The sequence below is a fragment of the Neoarius graeffei genome, chromosome 5, assembly GCF_027579695.1.
Source record: "Neoarius graeffei isolate fNeoGra1 chromosome 5, fNeoGra1.pri, whole genome shotgun sequence".
In the NCBI taxonomy this organism is placed as follows: Eukaryota; Metazoa; Chordata; class Actinopteri; order Siluriformes; family Ariidae; genus Neoarius; species Neoarius graeffei.
In genome coordinates this window covers 92,625,218-92,638,901 of record NC_083573.1, presented here as the reverse complement: position 1 = coordinate 92,638,901, position 13,684 = coordinate 92,625,218, and the positions used below count along the sequence as shown (strand labels likewise).

General features: G+C 43.9%; 1 protein-coding gene across 2 annotated transcripts in view; it reads left to right on the top strand.

Annotated features, from left to right (window-relative positions):
* The first annotated feature begins 1,215 nt into the window (after positions 1 to 1,215).
* Positions 1,216 to 13,684, top strand: part of wdr37 (WD repeat domain 37) — a 121,760-nt gene continuing 109,291 nt past the window's right edge. For both annotated transcript variants that reach the window (XM_060922522.1, XM_060922523.1), the window contains exon 1: positions 1,216 to 1,405. The gene's annotated coding sequence lies outside the window, so the exon portion shown is untranslated. The remainder of the gene's footprint in view (positions 1,406 to 13,684) is intronic.

The following is a 13,684-nucleotide window of genomic DNA, read 5'->3' as shown; positions in this document are numbered from 1 at the left end:
CTTCTTCCGGGTTTACGGTGTTTACAGATCCCAGCATGCTTGCGGGGCGTGTGTGGGCATGTGAGGACACTCCTCCTCACCAATCAGTGCACAGGGGAGTATCTGCTCACGCCCCCAGCCTCACTTGGCTCGCTTTGGCTCGCTTCAGCCCCACTCCAAAACCGTGCGAGTTTTAGGGGCTAAGCAGGGCTGAAGCGAGCCGAGTCGTGCTGTTCTTTGGTAGTCGAAACGCGAGCCGTGTCGGGCTGAAGCGAGCTGAAGTGAGCTGAAAAAGGGTAGTGGAAAAGGGCCAATAGTATCTCATAAAAATAGTAATAACTAACCAATCATCATCATCATTAATAATATATTTTACAGTGGCATTCAAAAGTTTGAGCACCCTTACTGAAAATGTCTGTTACTGTGAATAGTTAAGTGAGCAGAAGCTGAACTGATCACCAAAAGGCATAAAGGTAAAGACGAGACATTTCTTTTCAGCGTTTTCTGCAAGATTTGTGTATTATTTTTGTTTTGGGGCGACACAGTGGTGTAGTGGTTAGCGCTGTCGCCTCACAGCAAGAAGGTCCTGGGTTCGAGCCCCGGGGCCGGCGAGGGCCTTTCTGTGCGGAGTTTGCATGTTCTCCCCGTGTCCGCGTGGGTTTCCTCCGGGTGCTCCGGTTTCCCCCACAGTCCAAAGACATGCAGGTTAGGTTAACTGGTGACTCTAAATTGACCGTAGGTGTGAATGTGAGTGTGAATGGTTGTCTATGTGTCAGCCCTGTGATGACCTGGCGACTTGTCCAGGGTGTACCCCGCCTTTCGCCCGTAGTCAGCTGGGAACAGGATAAAGCGGCTAGAGATGATGAGATGAGATGAGAAGAATACAATGCAACTACAAGACATTTAACAATTCTATCAAAAAACCCCTTGTGATTGAATCCACTGCCAGCTTGTTGAGCTGTCCTGCGCATGCGTACTGCTGGCTTCTCGCTTTCAGAGTTTACGCATGCGCACTGCTGGCCGCTCGCTTTCAGAGTATTGAACAGTGGAAAAATACAAACTCTCAGGGAGGATATGGATTAAAATTAACGATTAGGGGATTCATGTAAGGGAAAAAATACAAGAACAAATAAAGTGCATGTAAATTACATTTTAAACATAGTTTCCGTATGCGCACTGCCGGCCTCTCGGTTTCAGAGTTTACGCATGCGCACTGCTAGCCGCTCGCTTTTAGCTCTTACGCATGCGCAGTGGTGTTCAGGCCGGGGACGCGTCAGTGAGAATCGGTTGTTCCTCAGCGGTGGTAAAGCAGCTCTCCTGGCGTGAAGAAGCGGAGCGTTAGTGGTGATCTATCGTGTGGAAGATGCTGGTTGTGTTCCTGGGGCGCTGTCCCGTGTCTGAGCGCTCGCACTGACTCTTTAAACCCGTGAGTATGAGCTCGGAGTGTGTGTTTATGAGTTAGCACAGGGAGGGCGAGGTGACTGTTAGCTTCCACGCACAGAGCTCAGTGTGTTCCTGCCCTTTAGATCATCCCGTCCTCCTGGGGTTCTGAGAGCTGGTGCTCACTGAACCTTCACACTCGGTCTCCTCATGCGCTGTGGGTTTGTTAGAAGAGAACTCTCTTACACTTAACCTTCATTCCCTGAGCAGGCAGGCAGGCAGGCAGGCTAGCTCTGTTTACATAACAGCTCTGCTCTTCATTATTAGGCTTTAAAGTGCATATCCTGCACCAATTTCGTGTTTTTCTCTTTTATATGAAAGTATGTCCCTTTACACACTCATCCAGAAGGGTCATTTTGCACAAGGCCATCTGTCTACAGCAGAAAAAAAATATAAAATAACAAAACGCGTCTGGAAAAATCCCAACGGTTTTTTATAGAGCCAGATTCGTGACGTCACGTCCGGATCCGCCAGCAGGCTGCATGGATTCAGTGCACAGTCTGTGTACACCAAGTTTAGCAGCCAGCGGTTTTGTAGCCTGGCAAGCCAGACTAAAGGGCCCCATACACGTTCAAAAAAGTCGTCAAAATTTTCATACAAAGTTTGATCGTGTGCAGGGTAGGGTTGGGCGGTATTACGGTAAGAAGGTATCCCGAGGTATCCAAAAGTACCAACGGTATCGGTCTCATTACCGTCATTTTAAAAAAATATATAATATCTAAATAAATATGGAGTACATGAGGTCATAATATAAAATAATAAATTGAAGATCATCCCGAATAACTGCGAGATCGTATTTTCACTAATTCTATCAATTTCCTAAAGAAGTTCTCATCGCGTGCAGGGTTGTTTATGTCGTTACCATGGCAACCCTGTGTGACATTTGGAGTCTGACAGAAAGCTTCGCAAGAGACTGAGACCGGGGGTGTCATGGCTCGGATGGCTAAGGCACCGTACCATAAATCCGGGGACCCGGGTTCGATTCCGACCCGAGGTTATTTCCCGATCCCGTCTCTCTCTCTCCCCCGCTCATTTCCTGTCTCTCTATACTGTCCTATCTAAAAAAAAAAAAGAGAGACTGAGACCGCAGTTGAAAGATGGCAAGTCAAGATAACGAGTTAGTGGCAAAAAAAAATACAACATCGGCAGTGTGGCAGTATTTTGGTTTCAAACCAAACGAAAAATCTAATATGTCCCCTAAGGCACACCATAGCCTGGGGTACTCCACTTCCACGAGATCTCTCCAATGAGTTGTGTTTTGAGTAGGTTACATGAGTAACAAGGTAAAATAATATAACGTATGACATTTGGGATGTGGGTAATAAACGTTTGAAATGTCATCTACTGAAGAAACGGAAGAAAACATCGTAGCGTAAACTGTTCGGTTTCTGGTGGGAATTAGCAATGCGCTTGCTATCTTTGTTTGGTGTGTTAAACCGTATGGATTTAAGTGGAATAATTGTAAGGAGTTATGTGATCAAGACAACGTTTTAAGCAAGGTAAGGCCATTTGATTATTAATTTCCCCGCCATGGCATGACGTGGGCCCATATGATTTTGCCTTGTGCAGCTATCACGCATTTGAATTAGGTTCGCCTCATTTGCGCTGAAGAATATGGTTTATCTATCGCGCAGTCTAAACGGACTTGGGTGTTGGTTGATTCTTTTTCTTTTTTTTTATTTCCCTTGCTTGAAAGGGTATGATCCTGCTCATCGTGTACTTTTTTTGATGGAGTGGGTGAAATAGTGCTGCAAATGGCGTTTCAACGCAGACATGTGTAAACGACAGTTGAATGCTATTTTCAAGATGAAGGAAGAGTTGCGTGATGCTTTGAAATATCTCTTAATCCATTCATCAATGCACAAAATTCGCTTTGCTGCTTAATCCATACCACAATGCACACAATTCGCTATGCTGCTTTTAAATAGTACATTTGAGGCATAGGCGCACGTTACACAGTAGGCCAAAACAAAATATTATTTTTTTCTCGGTAATACCGTATACCCCGGGAAAACACACAGACAGTTTAAAGGTATCAAAATTTGGATACCGCCCAACCCTAGTGCAGGGTGTTTTGATGTCAAAATTTTGAACCCAGGCAGCACGGTGGTGTAGTGGTTAGCACTGTCGCCTCACAGCAAGAAGGTCCTGGGTTCGAGCCCCGTGGCCGGCGAGGGCCTTTCTGTGCGGAGTTTGCATGTTCTGTCCGCGTGGGTTTCCTCCGGGTGCTCCGGTTTCCCCCACAGTCCAAAGACATGCAGGTTAGGTTAACTGGTGACTCTAAATTGACCGTAGGTGTGAATGTGAGTGTGAATGGTTGTCTGTGTCTATGTGTCAGCCCTGTGATGACCTGGCGACTTGTCCAGGGTGTACCCCGCCTTTCGCCCGTAGTCAGCTGGGATAGGCTCCAGCTTGCCTGCGACCCTGTAGAAGGATAAAGCGGCGAGAGATAATGAGATGAGATTTTGAACCCAAATTTTGACATATCAAATCACTTGGGTATTTTTTGAAGAGTCGTCAAATTATTGATGCGTGTGTGGGGGGCTTGATGGACAAGCGTTCACTTGGTGGTATAGATGAACGCATCACAGTGTCTTCTTTCAATATCAATGGCTTGACAAGGTCCAATAATTCATCGAAGGATGGGGCATCCATCCTAAGGAAATTACGGAAGTCCTCTGGTTCTTTGAGACGAAGTTCTCTGAGGAGGTTGACGTGACCGTACGTTCGCCGTTTCAAAAACCAGTCTTTCGACCATTTCCGTCGATGCCGAGGCGGTTCATTGTCCAAAGCGAACACAAGTGCTACGGCCACTGCTGCGTCCATGTCAAAGTTTTTGACAATACTGAATTTTTTTATAGAAAAAACTTTGAATCGTGTGTGGACATTTTGTATCAAAATTTTGATGACTTTTTTGAACGTGTATGGGGCCCTTTAATGTGAATATTTCGTCTGGCCTCGATCCGTAGACATTTCCGAAGGGTGTGGGAGGAACAAACCGCTGTCTTTCAAACTGTCTCTGTGCGTATAGACCCCTTTCACATGACGTCACCGCGCCGCGAGATTTTGTTAGGCGCCATATTGGAAGACCAAGAACATGCACTCAATATAAAACAAAGTACGAGCGAGAGTAAAGTGACACGATGACTGATAATTCTGGTTATGTGAGTACATTACCAGTTGCAGAAAGGGCACGGTATGTGGAGAAACTGGCTGTGATTGATGGGTTTGACCCATATGATAAGACTCGCCGCAAGGGAGAATGGAAACATAAGGAGGACCGGACACCAATTCTGCCATCTGTTTGCTACCCAGACATTGTAAACTATTTGTTGTTTACACCCAGTGCCTACACTCAGTGTTCGAACTATGCCGATATTTTCGGGGGGTCCTTTTTTTTCCCTTGGGGGGGGGGGTGCTTGCGCTTGTCTCGGAGCGCGGATCTCCAAATAGAGCCCTGCAGTCCCGCGGGACCCGCCGCAAAGCAGTGCGGCGCGGGACAAATTTTGAAAGCTCATTGCGGGTGCGGGCGGGACCGGAAGTGCACATATGCGCGTGGGAGTGCACGTATGCGGCACGGGTGGGCGCGGTGATAAGCTGCAGTCCCGCTAACTAAAAACGTGCTTGAAATAAAATTTCTAAATTATTAATTTACATCTATCATATATAATTTGTGCTGGATATTTTATTTGGCATTAATAAAAGCATTTTAAAATGCCTAAATTTGCAGAGAAAATCAGATTGCCAGATTGAGTGAGAAACGGCATCTTAAACTTGCCATTGATCGCCCTAAGGGGAAATTCTTTGATCACTCTAATGACTCGCAGTTCACACCCAGCTAGCAAGAGAATCATGAGTGAATTGATTTACTTGTTGCGTTAGTCTACAACTTTAATCAGAGAGACAGATTACACAGTGACGGTAGGCTTGACTCAATGCTATCCCAGAAATCCTTCCTGTAATATGCAAATTTGGCTGTTCAATCAGAGGCGGCCAAATTTGCATATTACAGGAAGGATTTCTGGGATAGCATTGAGTCAAGCCTACCGTCACTGTGTAACATGTCTCTCTGATTAAAGTTGTAGACTAACGCAAGCAGTAAATCAATTCATTTCTTTTACTAGCTCTGCTTTGCAATTAAAAAAAAAACATTGGTACAAAGCAAGCCCATTCACTTTTTTATGCTGATCAGAGAATTACAATGGTTTCTCATGTGATAAAAATGTGTGATTTGCGATTAAATATTTTAATCGTTTGACAGCACTAATTATTATTATTAGAGATACTACATGCTGAATTCAGAAACAAGGTAAACAATAACAAACGTGAGCTGTAGATATTTATGCTCAAATCCACTCAAAGTAGGGGGCGGGGCACCATCACGCTGTGTCAAGATAAGAACTTTACTGAGAAATAACGCAGACGTCTGCATCATGTGGGATTTGCGGGCGGGAGCGGGACAAAATATGGCAGGCGGGAGCGGGACTGAAAAATCCGACCCGCGCAGACCTCTATCTCCAAACACATGAGAAGCCTTGCGCTTGTCTTGGAGCGCGGATCTCCAAACACACGAGAAGCCTATCTTACGCACATATCACGCGGACTCCACACCTCCACACACACATCGTGTCTGAAGTCATAACTCATCAGGGGAAATGGTGTACACATTGGCATGTTCAAAAAAACAACCTCGCGTCAACGATGATACCACACGCAAGAAAAAAAAAAACAGTCAGGCTACTCAACAACCAACCTGGCAGCAGCGAGCAAGCCCCAAACCATCCTAAATTATTATTATTATTAAATTGTAGAAGTCTGGGAGGCTTGCCCCTCATACAGTTATCAACTTGGGGCCAATTTAGCATGTTTTAAATCTGAATTTCTTGCGTTTGCTTACCTCAAAGTGTCCGCAGATCATGCACAGACTTATCCATTATATCCACAGTTTTTTGCCAAGTCTCACACAGGTTTCTTTCAAGTCGACTGTTGGGCCAATAAATCATAAAAAAACAGCTCAGATTTGTTTAAGTCGTTTGCCACTCCACTTTATTCTCGTGGGTTCACATACCGCTGCCGTTATTTCCCCCTAATCACGAGTTTGTTGGTCTTCCAAAATGGCGCAGGGTCTGTTTACTTCCGGTTTCGGGTGACGTCAGTGAAAGGGGTCGATGGAGCACTTGCATGTGACGTCACAGCCGATCCAGATTGTGACAGACGCCATCTTGTCAGTCAAACACCATATTTCCGCCTTCTACTTCTACCTTTTCTTCTGGAAAACCCTACTATATACAATTCTACTACAACGGCTGCGGCTACAAGCTCTCCCTACCTGTGCACGGTTTTTATGTTTTTTTGTGTGTATTTTTGCGTGGTGTTCATCTGTACCGGACTTCAATATCCACTACAACCGTATGGACTTCCTGGACATTGGCTTCCAGCAGAAAATGACAGTTTGTAGCGATTTCCATCGCATGCACAACATTCCGGACGAGAAAAAAAAAAATTCCGGACGAGATAGCGAGACCAGCGGGCAGCGCTCGAAACTAACGGTGTCCCGATGTCCCGGGGACCATAAAAAATGTCATTGGGACACAAAATTATCATATCTGGGACAATCCGGGACAATGGAAAAAAATAGATCTAGAAAAAAAGTTCCACATTAATATTATTTACAAAGCCGTAACACATACGTAGACATTCACCTAATTTGTCAATTTTAATTTTAAAACGTTAACAGCGAAAAATACATAGTAGCTACACTTTCGATGCACCTGCATCAGTAGGCTACAGAGCAGCGCATTCTGTTCTAGAATCTTCGGCCGGAGTCCGCATTATATGGACTTGGAATGGAATTGCTACCGCACACGCTGCGCCGACTCTTGCCAGAACAAAAATGCTGAAGTGGTTGAAGCGGACCGACCGCGGGGAAGAAACTGAAAGCCCAGACATAACGTCTCCGGGACCTTCAGGATCCAAAGTGTCATCGCCTGGTCTCCAGGCAACGCTAGCAACTGAATGAACTGAATGAACACTGTTAGACACGTTATAAAATACAACAGGAATGATGTGGATGATATTGACGGAAGATACCGTTCAACAGAATAAGTGAGTTTTCTTGGTGTCTTTCTAGTTCAGAAAGTTTAGTCAGTCAGCAGCACAACTAGGCTCGGACCTGCCACTATGCTAATGGTGCTAACATTTGCACCCGGCAGCGAAAGTTCATAAAAATGGATAACGGTCTCATCTCATTATCTGTAGCCGCTTTATCCTGTTCTACAGGGTCGCAGGCAAGCTGGAGCCTATCCCAGCTGACTACGGGTGAAAGGCGGGGTACACCCTGGACAAGTCGCCAGGTCATCACAGGGCTATGGATAACGGTAATGGTGAAAATTATAAGTTGGCCTTATAAGTGCCAACAGATATTCAAGGTATAAGTAGATGAAATGAACATAAAAGGGGTCTTATTTTCAACTAAAGTGTACTGCAGATGTAGGGAGTTGAAACATTTTCTGAATGAGCTAGTTGGCCCCTTTAAATAAACGGGTATCTATTCATACAGTGAGATCGCCAAAGTTTAATAAACTGAAAATGCAATAACTGTAATTTTGAAGTAGATGATGTATAGGACATGTGTCGCTTGTGTCTTGTGACTTATTGTAAAAATGATATAAAGGGTTCAGAATCGTATAGTTACAAATATAATAGTAACTTCATATGATAATATTAACCACTGGTTATTTCAGAGAGGAAAAAAATGGGGACACTATTGCTTCCATTTGGGACAATACAACACAGAATTCGGGACCACTGGGGGACACAAAGAAAAAAAGTTAATTTCGAGCCCTGCCAGCGGGGTCTCCGTGGATTGTTATCGGAAGCAAAGCGAAGGAGGCGGCGTCGGGAGCGGAAGCAAAAGCGAGGCTGTAGAGCTGGCCTGTTGACTAAGCTCAGAAAACAGCTACTCAAACCTCCACTGCTAAGCCTCTACCTCTCCAACGCCAGATCCATGGTAAACAACACGGACAATTTGGAATTACAGCTGGAATTACCTTATTCTATTCTATAATCGGCTGGTCAGTGCAGTACTAGTAATACTTAAGTGACTTACCCATCCAATGAGGATTATTTTCTTGTTTACAAGATGCCACATCTGAGTCGCTGACAAATCCTGAATTTCTGTAAAGATAACTGTCGAGAGATTTATAAGCACGCAGTGCTTCACCACTGAACAGCGAGGGAAAGTTAATGAGGTAATATACACGTCTGGGTATTCCGCTGGCAGTTCAACATCCACTGACACGGTCGTGAAAACTCCGTCCGGAAAGCCATAAGGGTCACTAATCTGTAGATCGTTTATTTTAGACATGTATCTAATTATCTGTTCATTAGAAAAATGAGCCGTGTAGTCCGTCGGTTGAAATTGATCCATTCTGTACACGAGTGCAGCAGTATTCAGCGGTGTTTTTTACCGACACGATGGCATCTGTGTACTTTCCGGTCACGTGACTGCAAGATCTCTGTAGGCCAATGCTCTGACCAATCAGCGCAACAGTGACTGTGACGTAGTCAGAGCGACAGAAAGCAGTGGGGGAGACCTTGAAATAAATAAATTTTCAAAATGCGTCTTAATTAATAAACAGGTTCTAGATATTAAGAAGTTTGGAGATAATGACCACAAGTTTGGAGTCTGTACCACATACACATTTTTTTCAAGTGTTTTTCAAGGGTTTGCTTAAACTGTTTTTGAGAGTTTTTATTTAGTGGTGTTTGGTGAAATAATTTCCCTTAAATTTAAAATAACGGGAAAATAAGAAACAATCAAAAAGTAATGTTTCAAAGCTGTTTATTAATTCTTCGTACTGCACAAACTAGCCCCATCCTTTTGGCTACGAGCGGAGCCAGCTGGTAGATCAGACTTTTGCCATAGCCGGTCGGCAAAACAGCGAAATGTCCTTCTTGAAAAGGAATGAGCGGAGAGCCTCTTCCTGCTCATGTTTCAACGAAAACTCCAAGTCTAATTCTTCTAAAACTGATTCCAAAGCGGAGTCAAACGCGCGCTGTTCACTAGCCGTAGCCATCTTTCCTGTTGTGCTTTCTCCAGCGTCGCGCAGCTTTGTCGTCACTCCTGCAAAAGCCCGCCCAAAGAATCCAAACAAAAACCTTGCGTTGTGATTGGCGGGCACGATTTGATGCCCGGGGTGTTTTTGTTTATATGGTGCGAGGCTAGACCCACTCGCTAGGCAAAAATATTTTTGGCCTCCAGGCGGGTGGGTCTAGTTTACTAGGCTAGCGGTTTTGCATTGGAATCTGGAATTGTCGCCTGAGCGCAGTGTTGCTTCACCTTTGGATGAAGAATATAATGAGATGTCAGGATTGGGGCTTCATCTGTTTGGATTTGATGATGATTCAAATATTCAATAGTAATTCAAAATTGCATATAGAGGGATTTCACTGACGTCACCCGAAACCGGAAGTAAACAGACCCTGCGCCATTTTGGAAGACCAACAAACTCGTGATTAGCGGGAAATAACGGCAGCGGTATGTGAACCCACGAGAATAAAGTGGAGTGGCAAACGACTTAAGCAAACAAATCTGAGCTGTTTTATTTATGATTTATTGGCCCAACAGTCGACTTGAAAGAAACCTGTGTGAGACTTGGCAAAAAACTGTGGATATAATGGATAAGTCTGTGCATGATCTGCGGACACTTTGAGGTAAGCAAACGCAAGAAATTCAGATTTAAAACATGCTAAATTGGCCCCAAGTTGATAACTGTATGAGGAGCAAGCCTCCCAGACTTCTACAATTTAATAATAATAATAATTTAGGATGGTTTGGGGCTTGCTCCCCCTCCTATTATATAAATAAAGCATAGTTGTTGTGTAGGCATATATCATAAATACATATGTATAATTTGGATAAATTAACCTAAATTATGGATACCTTAATAGTAACAAAAAGTATTAATTTTTCAACTGAAAAGATATATTATTAAAAGATAAATATCAACAAGATTACCTTGGCCATAACTATGTGTAGGTTATTCTTAACAGCTGTAATATCACGAACCAAGCCGCTAACAACATAATTGTAAGCCTGTAGCCCTTTGTAGGCTTTCAAGTCATCAGCAGTGTAGGCACTGGGTGTAAACAACAAATAGTTTACAATGTCTGGGTAGCGAACAGATGGCAGAATTGGTGTCCGGTCCTCCTCATGTTTCCATTCTCCCTTGCCGCAAGTCTTATATGGGTCAAACCCATCAATCACAGCCAGTTTCTCCACATACCGTGCCCTTTCTGCAGCTGGTAATGTACTCACATAACCAGAATTATCAGCCATCGTGTCACTTCACTCTCGCTCGGAGTTTGTTTTATATTGTGAGTGCATGTACTTGAGGTCTTCCAATATGGCGCCCTAACAAAATCTCGCGGCGCGGTGACGTCACGCGGTAGCCCTCTATAGAGGGCTACCGCGTGACGTCACCGTACCGCGAGATTTTGTTAGGGCGCCATACTGGAAGACCTCAAGTACATACATACATACATACATACATACAATATAAAACAAACTACGAGCGAGAGTTTTTTACTACTTATCTGTTTTTATTTATATATCTTTGAATTATTTGGACATGGGGAAAAACTATATTTAAAATCCAAAGAGGGATGGAGGGAGGAAAATTAAAACAAAAGAAAGAAATGAAATGTATAACATAAATGTGATAAAATTAAGGATGTTTTTATTCAGTAAACATTTAAAAAAAAATGTTCAACACTAGCCTAGTGACTTACCAGTAACAAAATGGTCTGAACATATTCTGTACTGTTGTAGATTTGAAGTATTCAGATCCGCTCTGCATAAAGCAGCTAAATCCTCTCTCTGTCTCCTGGCAGAAAGCTCCTTGGTTTGCTCCCCTTGTGTCTCAATCACAGCTGGTATTCTGTAGAAAGACTTCTTTTCACCTTTCCCATCAGCTTTGTTAGAACACCCTAACACAGCACAAAAGTTTACCATTGTAGGTTGTTTGATGAACCAAGTGCATGAAATTCTAACGCAAACACCCTCGTCATTAGACACACTAAATGTGTCAGTGGCTAGCTGTAATAAATGCAGCCAAGGGACAAAACCATCAATCAGACTCAGTTTCTCAACATATCGCTTCCTTTCAGCAGGCTTCAGGGTTTTGAAATAATCTGCCATGTCCGCAGATCATGCGCAGACTTATCCATTATATCCACAGTTTTTTGCCAAGTCTCACACAGGTTTCTTTCAAGTCTACTGTTGGGCCAATAAATCATAAATAAAGCCACTCCACTTCATTCTCGTGGGTTCACATACCGCTGCCGTTATTTCCCCCTAATCACGAGTTTGTTGGTCTTCCAATATGGCGCAGGGTTTGTTTACTTCCGGTTTTGGGTGACGTCAGTGCAAGGGGTCTATAGAGATCTTGCATGTGACGTCACAGCCGATCCAGATTGTGACAGACGCCATCTTGTAGGTCAAACGCCATATTTCCGCCTTCTACTTCTGGTTCTACTTCTGCTTTTACTTCTACCTTTTCTTCTGGAAAACGCTACTATATACAATTCTACTACAACGGCTGTGGCTACAAGCTCTCCCTACCTGTGCACGGTTTTTATGTTTTTTGTGTGTATTTTTGCGTGTTGTTCGTCTGTACCGGACTTCAATATCCACTACAACCGTATGGACTTACTGGAGATTGGTTTCCAGCAGAAAATGACAGTTTGTAGCGATTTCCATCGCATGCACAACATTCCGGACAAGAAAAAAAAAAAAAAAACACATTCCGGACGAGACCAGATTGCGAGACCAGCGGGGTCTCCGTGGATTGTTATCGGAAGCAAAGCGAAGGAGGCGGTGCCAGGAGCCGAAGCAAAAGCGAGGCTGCAGAGCCGGCCTGTTGACTAAGCTCAGAAAACAGCTACTCAAACCTCCACTGCTAAGCCTCTACCTCTCCAACGCCAGATCCATGTAAACAACATGGACGATTTGGAATTGCAGCTGGAATTACCTTATTCTGTTCTATAATCGGCTGGTCAGTGCTATACTCAATACTTAAGTGACTTACCCATCCAGTGAGGATCATTTTTTTTTGTTTACAAGATGCCACATCTGAGTCGCTGACAAATCCTGAATTTCTGTAGAGATAACTGTGCAGAGGTTTATAAGCACGCAGTGCTTCACCACTGAACAGCGAGGGAAAGTTGATGAGGTAATCATACACGTCCGGGTATTCCGCTGGCAGTTCAAAATCTGGTCGTGAAAACTCCGTCCGGTAAGCCATAAGGGTCACAAATCTGTAGATCGTTTATTTTAGACATATATCTAGTTATCTGTTCATTAGAAAAATGAGCCGTGTAGTCCGTCGGTTGAAATTGATCCATTCTGTACACGAGTGCAGCAGTATTCAGCGGTGTTTTTGACCGACAAGATGGCGGTTGTGTACTTTCCGGTCACGTGACTGCAAGATCTCTATAGGCTATATATCATGGATGCAAACGGCACGCCTTTTGGCGGATGCCGCCTTTTTCACGGCTGTCTTGTGTGAATTGCACAGATCCGATGAGGCTTTTTTTGGGGGGGGGGCGTTGGAGTGTCTGATTATAATTTCATCAAAGTAAATTCTGTATTAAAATGACTAAATAAGCAAATGCCGTTACAGTCCATGAAACATAGGAAGTATACGTATGAGAAGAAAACAGTAAATCAGAAAGCTGCGCACGTAAAGCCAATTGGCTGCGCGCCATTATCTGCTGCTGGCTGCACTTCACTGCACGCGCAAGGATTTCCATCCGTCCAACGCAAGTTACGTAATTGGCTTTACGTGCGCAGCTTTGATTTACTGTTTTCTTCTCATACTTCCTATGTTTCATGGACTGTAACGGCATTTGCTTATTTAGTAATTTTAATACAGAATTTACTTTGATGAAATTATAATCAGACACTCCAACGCGCCCCCCCCCCCCCCCCCCCAAAAAAAAAAAAAACTTATCGGATCTGCGCGATTCACACAAGTCCCCCAGACAGCCGTGAAAAAGGCGGCATCCGCCAAAAGGCGTGCCGTTTGCATCCATGATATATTTCCCAGCTGGGAGGTCCGTATGGTGAAATACCGTGACCGAGGTCTTGAAAGTACTGAGCGAGGCCCTCTGGGCTGAGGTCATGGTATTTCACCATACGGACCGACCTTAAGCTGGTAAATAATAATATTTATTTTTTTCTTTACCAAATTCTAACAGAAAA